Consider the following 10,638-nt stretch of genomic DNA (forward strand, 5'->3'; position numbering starts at 1 on the left):
TGTTGTCTGTTGTCGAACCGTTCTTAGCAAGTTGCAGAACCATCGACAAGTGCTGAAACCGAAGATGGTCAGAAGAGACGAGTGAAGCTGGTCGACAAGTTGTGGCGACAAGCCAGTGGAGCTGGGATCCGTCGTCAAAATTGGGATGTGTTCCCGGAACAGTTTGGAGCTGTATTCTCCACATGGCCCTGGAGGCGAACCTGGAGGGACCTGGCGAACGAGCGCACCTGACATCCGAGCCCCGTGGAAGCAGCTCGTCTTTCCGGTGCATTGTCTGGCGGCGGGGGTGCTGTTATGCCAGCGAGTCCTCGTCAAACGTCCGTGCCTCCGAAAAAGGCAATCTGGGTCAAGGCCAGCCCGCAGTCGGCCTGACGCGAACATCTCAACGGCGTGAACGCGCGCGGCGCCTCTCTCGCCCACGTGCATTGAGTCAGCGGCGCACGTGACAGCGAGCCGGCGTTCTCGTGTCTGGTGGTCTGACGCATGGCGCGGCAACCCCATTGGAAGAATCTGCGCTGACGACCAGCGGCGCTTCTGATTGGACCTTTTGGTTGGACCCGGTGTAAATAAAAGAAGCCCTGCGGCGCGTCGCGATCGGCGTTCCTATGAGCGAGGAGACCCCATGTCGGAGGGCCGACATGTATGCGAGTCAGCGGTCTTAGGCGAAAGGCTGACCTATGTGTTAGAGAGGAGAGCTCGGCTCTTCGAGTCTCTGTCGGCCCCAGTGCCGAAATTGTAACGCCTCTGTATATATGCTGTACATAAACCTTGTTTAACTCACCGTCGTCTCGTCCGCTCGTCTTATCGGCTCTGCGCAGAAGCAGTCGCGAGCTGATAAACATACGCTACGCAACAGCGTGCATTAGAATAAACGCATGGCATCTGGACCACGACGTGTCTCCATTTTGTAGCGTCACACAAGTCGACAGGATCGACCTCATCAACGTGCCATGGCTAAGCCAAAGCCTCCGCTCAACATACAGAAGTTCAAGGGAACACCAGAAGACGTCCCCATCGACAAGTGGCTTCTTCTTTTCGACATGAAGGCAGCCGAGGCATCATGAACTCACCGCAATCGCGTCACTCACCTTAACGAATACATTGAAGGGGAAGCGTGCAAGTGGTACCTGACAGAGATTTTTGGCTACGGCGAGACAACTTGGGGCGATATCAAGCGTGACATGCAAGCCCGCTTTGCTTCGACTGACGGAGATGCCTTCCGTCTCTTCATTCACTACGGACTGAAAGGAGGGCAGACCATCAAGGACTACTACGACGAGAAAAAGCGACTGGGTTCCTTGGCTGACCTGAAAGAGTGCCACATCATGTGGAACCGGCGCTCGCCGGACTGTCTTTCAACTCGTCATTAGAGTGGCTCACCGCTGCTCAACGGGTCGAGACATCTTTAAAACGGGTGAGAGGAGTTTCCTTTACTCGTAACGCTAGTATCGCATCAAGAGCTCCATGTCTCTTCAGCAGTTCGCAGCAACCGACAATAACTCTTCAACCGCGTGCCCCGCAAAACGAATGTAGATACTGCTCAGCTGCTGGTTTCCCACGACAGTTTCACTGGCACAACAAATGTCCGCGTCGCGGCAATGTGTCCGCTATTGATACTGACCGGGGAAACGAGGAGGGCGACCCAGAGTTTCATTAATACACTTCAGTGCTCTCATCAACGGAAAGCCAGTAAATGCAAGTCTCGATACAGGAGCAACAATTACTTGTATCAGCGAGGATGTGTAGAAACAGCTAAAGCTTCAGTTGATGACAGACTCCAGCATCATGGTCCAGCAAGTTGCATCAAGCATTCGAACTTTGGGTCGCGTAAACATTCAGTTACAAATTGGGAACGTCATCAAAAAAGTTTATGCACATGTGCTGCGAGGCATGAGAACGCAATTAATTCTTCGCCTAGACAGCGCTTCATACTTCAATCTTTCTGTAAATCTGGAAAACAAGTCAGTGACACAAGCACGTGAGAATATGAACCTTCCGCATCACAATGAAAAGAAAACCATTCAAGCCCCGCTGATGCGAACCCTGACTTCAGAAAACTTATCAGAGCTTGAGTCTGTGGCGCTCGACTCTCTTTTAAGCAAGTATAACGAGATATTTTCGAAATCTCAGACAGATATTGGGTGCATCACTACTGAGAAACATAGGATCGCACTTACCAATGTTGTCCCTATTCGTCGAGCACCATACTGATGTTCACAGGCAGACAAAGTGGAGATCAACAAACAGGTTAACGCTCTCCTCAAGCAAGGTGTTGTGAGGCCTTCATTATCGCCCTACGCCGCACCTGTCATTTTAGCAGAAAAGAAAGGTGAAGGACGCACTCGTCTATGTATTGACTACCGCAAACTCAATGCCATAATGGTACCCGACTTTCAACCAATTCCACGTATAGATTATATTCTTGACCACTTGGAAAAGGCGGAGTTTTTCACTACGTTGGACGTAACGTCGGGATACTGGCATGTGCAAATGCATCCTGACGATGTTCAGAAAACTGCATTTGTCACGCCTGATGGCCATTATGAGTGGTTGGTAATGCCGTTTGGGTTGAAGAACGCTCCAGCTACATTTGAAAGAGCCATGAAATCAATAATAGCGAAACATCAGCTCACCAATGTTATTAATTACTTTGACCATGTGGTCCTACACTCAGAGACATTTAATTATCATATACGACACCTTGAGGCGCTATTGAAAGCTCTCAAAACCGAGAACGTAAAACTCAAACGAAAAAAGTGCCAATTTGCACGCTGCAGCATTGAATACCTGGGCCACAAAATTTCACAAGGAACAGAGACACCTAAGTAAAGTAATGTAGCTGCCATACTCAAATTTCCTACACCAAAACGAGAAAAAGATCTCCAGCGTTTTCTGGGCACTGTAAACACCTACCGTCAGTACATCCCCCACTTCAGCGATATCGCTCTTCCACTCACAGAACTACTCCACAAAGGCAGCATGTGGGTGTGGACAGAAGCATGTGAGCAAGCCTTTCGTGAACTGAAGGAGCGGATAACTGAAGAACCGGTGCTTCGCATATACGACCCTTCGAGACCATGTACTGTGTACTGTGACGCATCTGGCGAAGGCATCGGTGCAGTGCTGAAACAACCTGATGACAAAGGCAAAGAACATCCTGTTGCTTACTATTCCCGCAAACTACTTAAGCACGAGGTGAACTATGCTATTACAGAAAGAGAATGTCTTGCCATTGTAGATGCCATTGATAAATGGCATTGCTACCTTCATGGAAAGTCATTCACTGTTGTAACAGATCACACTGCACTCTAGTGGCTGAAGAATGTTAAAAATCCTCAAGGTCGTCTGTTCCGGTGGTCTTTGAAACTGTCAATGTATGATGTGAAGATCAAACATCTAAAGGGCGCATGTAATGCCGAAGCAGATGCGCTCTCCGGAGCCCCAATAGTTAATCTTCTATCACACGACGACCTTCAGCGATGCAACAATGAGCGTCCAAAGGGAGCGCACTCATTGGAAAATAACATCATCATCGTTAAAAGAAAAGGACTACGGAAAATATACGTGCCCCATGAACTACGCCCAACTATTCTGAAGAATGCACATCAACATTTTGGGCATCTCGGAGTGAAGAAGACGCTATCACTCCTGTCTCCGCAATATTATTGGCCTGGCCGCATATGGTAACCGATGTTTCCACTTACATTCGGCATTGTGATACATGCCAGGGATGCAAGAAGACGAAAACAAAAAAGTTTGGGACGCTTGAATCACTGCCTCCAGCTGAAGAGCCCTTCGACCTCTTTGCAATAGACACCATAGGACGATTTTCTGGATATGGCTCGTCAAAAAGGTTTATACACTTGGTTATTGATCATGCGACTCGCTACGTATGGGCGTTTTCTCATAAAAGTGAGAACAGCGACACCTTCATTTCATGCTTAAAAACAGTTTTTTTCTTCTGGAAAACCACAAAAGCTCCTTTCAGACCGTGGAACAGGATTTACCGCAGGAAAATTCAAGCAGTTTTTAAAACATAATCGTATACACCAACTATTCACCTCATCTCATCATCCACAATGCAACGGCATGAACGAGCGGACAAACCAGACTATCGTAACGAGACTTAAATATAAGATCAATGACGAACCACAGAAGTCTTGGACTAAGCTGCTTCCGGAGGTAATTGACGATTACAACAGAACACCCCACGAAGTGACTGGCTACGCACCTTCCTTCCTGATGTATGGAATTCCATCTTATCCTACTGTACTGGAACAACGAGAAGAAACCGTCGAAGAAGCGCGAAAAACTGCAGTTACCAATTCTATCGCCTACCATAATAAGAACAAAGTCATTTATGATGAAAAATTTCTTCCGATTGAGTTCAAAGTCGGTGACTTTGTCCTTTACGAGACACCATGGCATCCCAACAACGGGAAACTGAGTTCTGTCATGAAAGGACTCTACAAGATTCTACGCAAGGTCTCAACAGTGAACTATGAGATGCATCGCTCCGTGCTACCCTTACGTAGAAACTCTGACATTGTGCATGTTAGCAAACTGCGGCGTTATTTTGAACCTTCTGAACTGAGACTTTCTCGAGAGGAGGGGGAAGTGTGACGCATTCACAAGGTGATTCTAGGAGAAGAGGAAGTGCGCGTGCATTAGAATAAACGCATGGCATCTGGACCACGACGTGTCTCAATTTTGTAGCGTCACACACACACACACACACACACACACACACACACACGCACACACACATTTATATATATATATATATATATATATATATATATATATATATATATATATATATTATGACGACTCGGTTGTAACGAGGTTTATTCGTCGTGAACTCGGGAACGAACAAGCGCAACGGACCCGACAAAGAAGCGCTCGTGCCAAGAAGGTGACGATTGTCAGCCAGAACATATGATGATGATTGACTGCTGTTCAGATGAGGATGAAGCGCATAATAGATGCCTACATTGATTCCCCCCCCCCCCCCCCCGTGGAAGCGGCCAGCCTGGCCGCTGCGGGCGGGTAGTCAAGGTGACGAGGAACGTCGTGTGAAAAGCTTCATGCGGGAAACGTGTACAATTTCGGTGCTGCGGTAACGGCGGTCAGTTGGCACGAGAAGAGGCGTCACACGATAGTTGACAGGTGAAGTCTGCTCTAAAACAACATATGGGCCGATGAATCGAGGCTGGAACTTGTCGCAGAGACCAGGTGTGCGAATTGGTGTCAATAGCAGCACCTCGTCACCCGGTCGGAATGATACCACACGATGAGAGGTGTCGTAAACGGCCTTCCTTGCTTGTTGCGTAGCTTCCGTGATCATACGAGCGCGCTGGCGGCACTGGGCAAGGCGAGAAATATATTCTTCGCAAGAAGATGGTGATGTAGGGCCATTGTTGGTGAAGAAGGAAACATCGATAAAGAAAGTATAGGCGAACGTCCGTAAACGAGATAAAACGGTGAGTAGCCGGTTCCCCAAGTAGCCGGTTGTGCGCTGAACAGCGGTGTTGTAGGCGAAAGTGAGGAACGGTAGAAGTTTATCCCAGTTTCTGTGATCCGGTTGAATCTATAAGGCGATCATGTTGGCAAGGGTTCGATGAAATCTCTCGGTCAGACCGTTTGTTTCAGGATGGTAGCTAGACGCCATCTTGTGTGTGGTACCAGAAACGCGAAGAACTTCACCTAAACGCTGTAATAAGAACACCTTTCCACGGTCACTTAGAAGTACACGAGGAGCACCATGACGTAGTATTATGGCCTGAAGGACGAAGGCAGCAACTTCCGATGCTGAACCAGTAGCTACTGAAGTTGTCTCGGCGTAGCGTGTCATATGGTCTACGGCGGTGGCTATCCATCTATTTCCAGCACCAGTAACAGGAAGGGGTCCGTAAAGATCGACACCGACGAGCTCGAAAGGTGTTGTAGGGCACGTCATTGGCTGTAACTGACCAGCCGGGGGAGATGTCGGAAGTTTGCGAAGTTGGCATGGAGAGCAGGAACCCACGTACTTTGCTACGGTGGTAGAAATCCCAGGCCAATAAAAGCGGCTTCGAATGCGGTCGTTGGTTTTGTGAAAGCCTAGGTGGCCAGCAGTCAAATCGTCATGAAAGGCGTTAAGTACATGATGTTGAATAGCGCGTGGCAGAACAGGTACCCAGCGTTGGCCGGCAGGATGATATATGTGACGATACAGCACACCGTCCTGAAATTTGAAGTGCTCGAGTTGTCGACGAAGGCGTGCATTGGGTGGACGCGTAGCTCCTGAAAGGTGGTCTATAATGCGCCGACAATACGGGTCAGCCTGCTGGCGAGAACTGAAGGGTTGTTCATCGTCGATTGGCGGTTGGTACAGCGAGGCGAGCAAGGCAACAGAAGTGGGAGTCACGTCCGCACTGGTGTCGTTGGAGGTGGCAGGTGGAGTGTCGAACGACGCCGTAGGTAGTGGGCAACGAGAAAGAGCGTCGGCGTCTTGATGTTTTTTGCCCGATTTATAAATAATCTCAAACTGATACTCCTGTAGGCGTAAAATCCAACGACCCAAGCGTCCGGGCAAGTTCTTCACTGTAGAAAGCCAGCATAAGGCGTGGTGGTCCGTTACGATGGTGAATTGACGGCCGTACAGATAAGGACGGAACTTTTGTATGGACCAAACCACAGCGAGGCACTCCTGCTCAGTGATGGTATAGTTTTTTTCGGTAGAAGTTAGCACTCGGCTAGCATATGCGATGACCTTTCCCCGTCCAGAATTATCATGTGGAGGAGAACAGCACCTATACCGCAGCCACTGGCGTCGGTATGCAGGAGTGTTGGGGCGGTGTCATCAAAATGGCAGAATACAGGCTCTGACGTCAAAGCTTTCTTCAATAGGTGAAACGCCGACTGACATTCCTCGGACCACACAAAGGGTGCATTAGATGCAAGTAGTTTGTGAAGTGGCGCAGCTATTGAAGCGAAATTTCGTATGAAGCGATGAAAATATGATGCGAAGCCAAGAAAACTTCGCAAATCCTCAAGTCTTGTGGGGCATGAAAATCGAAGGACGGCAGCGATCTTTTCGGGGTCAGGGCGAATACCGTCTTTGCTTACGACATGACCGAGAACCTTGATGGATTTGGTGGCGAAACGGCACTTCTTAGTGTTGAGTTGCAGACCCGCACCGGCGAGGCATGTTAGGACGCCATCCAAGCGGCTCAGGTGCTGAGAAAACGTTGATGAAAAGATGATAATGCCATCAAGGTAGCAGAGACACGTCTTCCGTTTCAGACCACGCAGGACGGTGTCGATCATGCGTTCAAACGTCGCAGGCGCATTGCAGAGCCCGAAAGGCGTCACGTTGAATTCGTATAGGCCATCGGGAATTGCGAATGCCGTTTTTTCTTTGTCGTCATCGTGCATGGGAATTTTCCAATATACCTAACGCAAATCAAGGCTTGAAAAGTATTCGGCACCTTGCAGTGAATCAAGGGCGTCGTCGATGCGTGGCATGGGGTATACTTCCTTGCGTGTGAAGTTGTTAAGTGCCCGGTAATCAACGCAAAAGCGCACGGAGCCATCTTTTTTTCGTACCAAAACAACAGGGGATGACCAAGGGCTAGTTGATGGACGAATCATTTCTCGTTGGAGCATGTCAGCGACGTTTTCCTCGATGATTTTTCGCTCCGCGAGAGACACGCGGTACGGGCGGCGATGTACAATAAATGTTCCCTCCGTCTGAATGCGATGCGCTGCAGTGGTAGTTCGGCCCAACGTTGAGGAGCAGGTGTCGAAAGAATCGGCATGTTTCGTTAATCACGCAAGCACCTGCTGCACCTGCATAGCTGTTAAGTCATCACTGATAAGAGCTGTGAAGGGAGAGGATGAGGCAGGCTTACTCATACAACGGTCGCTGGTAGAGGCAGGGTTAAGTTGCGTGACGCTGACAGGCTCAGCATCCACAACACAGGCTACTGCAGTGCCCTCTGGCAGGAGAACTTTCTCTGGCGTTTCATTCGTAGCAATGACGAGCGCGGAGCCATGGTGAAAGCGTATGACACCTGATGCAAGGGCTATGCCTTTTGCGACGCAAGTCGACGAAGGGGACACCAAGACGTCACCGTGGTCGATGTCCTTAGAGATCAGGGTCACAATTCGTTCTTGATGTGGCGGTAGTTCGAGATCTTCGCGAGCGAGACGCCTTCGTCGAACATGGAGTCCGTATTAGTTAGGTGCAGAATCCGTTCACCACAACATATAGCGGCTGAAGAAGAAGATAGGAAGTCCCACCCTAGAATTAGCTGGTGAGAGCACCGGGTAAGCACAGTGAACTCGATGTAATGCAAAATGTCATCAATAACCACACGAGCAGTACAAAGAGCAAAAGGGTGGATAGCGTTCCCCTTGGCTTCGACTAGATTGGGTCCATTATAAGGTGTCATTACTTTTTTCAAGCGTTTGCACAAAACATACCTAATCACACAAACTGAGCACCGGTGTCCACCAAAGCGTCCACGAGAACTCCTTCCACCGTAACAGAAACCATGTCGAACGGGCGTGCTGGAGAAATATGAGTCCTACTGTTACATGCAGTTTCTCCTCCGAAAACTGCATCATTTAGTTTTCCGACCGGTTGTCAGTTGTAAACGAGGCTGGCCGAAGAGGAGAGGAGGAGCGACGGAAGGGCGAAGGTGATCGGCGTCGGCTTGAACGGTAAGTGTTCCGCGTCTCATTCGACGCGGGCGGAGATGGAGACCGCTGCTGTCCAGATGAATAACGCCGAGCGTAAAAATCCCCTCTGGAAAAGTTCCGTTCGCGCATGTCGTACCCGCGACGCTCGTCCTGCTGGCACTTGCGGCAGTAGCGCGATATATGGCCACGATATCCACAGTAAAAGCATGTTGGTTGAGAGGGGCGCCAAGGCGGGTAGTAGAGGGCGTTCGGCGCACCGGGAGATGGCGCACTCAAGTGGACTGACGGAGGGTCGGGTGGGATTGGCCGGAAGTGGACCGGTGTTGCAGCAGCAACCGGCGTGAATGATGGCAGCGGTGAAGTAGAGTTTACGTTGCGAGGAGGCGCGGCCGCAACTTGCGCGTACGTTGGAGGGCTAGACGGAGGTGGCTGGACGTAGGCTGGACCGGTGAATGATGTTAGTTCCTCCCTTACGATGTCACGGAGGGCCATGCGCTTGAAGGCTGTGTGACAGATGGAGAAGGTTGTGAGATGCCCATTGATTGAAGTTCTTCTCGTATGATCTCCCGTATCATGTCACGCAGGTCCCGGTCTGCTGTACGGTGTTCACTATTGCCCGGCTGAAGGCGAACAGAATCAAGTTCGTCGAGACGCTGACACGTAGAGACGACGTCAGTGACAGTAGAAGGATTCTCGGCAACAAGGGCATTGTAGGCAATGCTTCCGATGCCCTTCAGGATGTGGCGCAGTTTGTCCGACTCGGACATCGAAGAATTGACGCGCCGGCAAAGCGAAAGGACATCCTCGTTATAAGATGTGTATGACTCGCCGGGATGTTGTTGGCGAGTATCTAGGGCCCTCCTCGCTAGAGCGGATCGAACGGCTGGCATGCCGAGTACTTGGCGAAGCTGCTGCTTGAAGGCAGGCCAGTCGGTGAAATCGACCTCATGGTTCAAGAACCATGTCTTGGCAACGCCCGTAAGATAAAGCGATACTCGGCGGAGCTTGTTGGAGTCGTCCCAGTGATTAGTTGCGCTTACTCGCTCGTAGTTATCGAGCCAGTCCTCCACATCTTCACCGCGGAGACCAGCGAAGATCGGAGGGTCACGCTGGTGGTTTACGATGTAAAGAGGAGAGGCTTGCGGCGCAGTGACGGCTTGAGGCGCAGAGACGGGAGCAGAAAGGGCATCCACCCACTCACTCTGAGACATGTTGGCGGACTGAGGGTCCAAGCGGCGGCCTGAACGGAGCTCCAGCGAGTAGGCGTTGTAAGGAGAGGTGCTGGGAACGTCAATCCACCTCCACCACGTATGACTACTCGGTTGTAACGAGGTTTATTCGTCGTGAACTCGGGAACGAACAAGCGCAACGGACCCGACAAAGAAGCGCTCGTGCCAAGAAGGTGATGATTGTCAGCCAGAACATATGATGATGATTGACTGCTGTTCAGATGAGGATGAAGCGCATAATAGATGCCTACAATATATATATATATATATATATATATATATATATATATATATATATATATATATATATATATATATATATATATATATATATATATACATACATGGGAAAGAAGTGTATACTTAAGGGCTCGCTTTTCCGTAATTTGACACACTATTAATGAAATCTAACAGACAATAATGCCAAGAAAAGTATAGGGTTTTGTCTAATTATTGTATGTTAGAGTTCATATATATATATATATATATATATATATATATATATATATATATATATATATATATATATATATATATATAACCCTACACAGAAAATTCACACAGTGGCAATGTTAGCAAACTTTCTCTATCTTGTAACATAGCCTCGTAACAACTTTGTTTTCCCGTAAGGACACATTGAGTTATTACTCATGCGATAGAAACCTGCGCCTTACTTGTTGGTTTCTCCATCGTGCAGCCTAGAGTGACCAAGCATTGTACA

Source organism: Rhipicephalus microplus, unplaced genomic scaffold (assembly GCF_043290135.1).
Source record: "Rhipicephalus microplus isolate Deutch F79 unplaced genomic scaffold, USDA_Rmic scaffold_84, whole genome shotgun sequence".
In the NCBI taxonomy this organism is placed as follows: domain Eukaryota; kingdom Metazoa; phylum Arthropoda; class Arachnida; order Ixodida; family Ixodidae; genus Rhipicephalus; species Rhipicephalus microplus.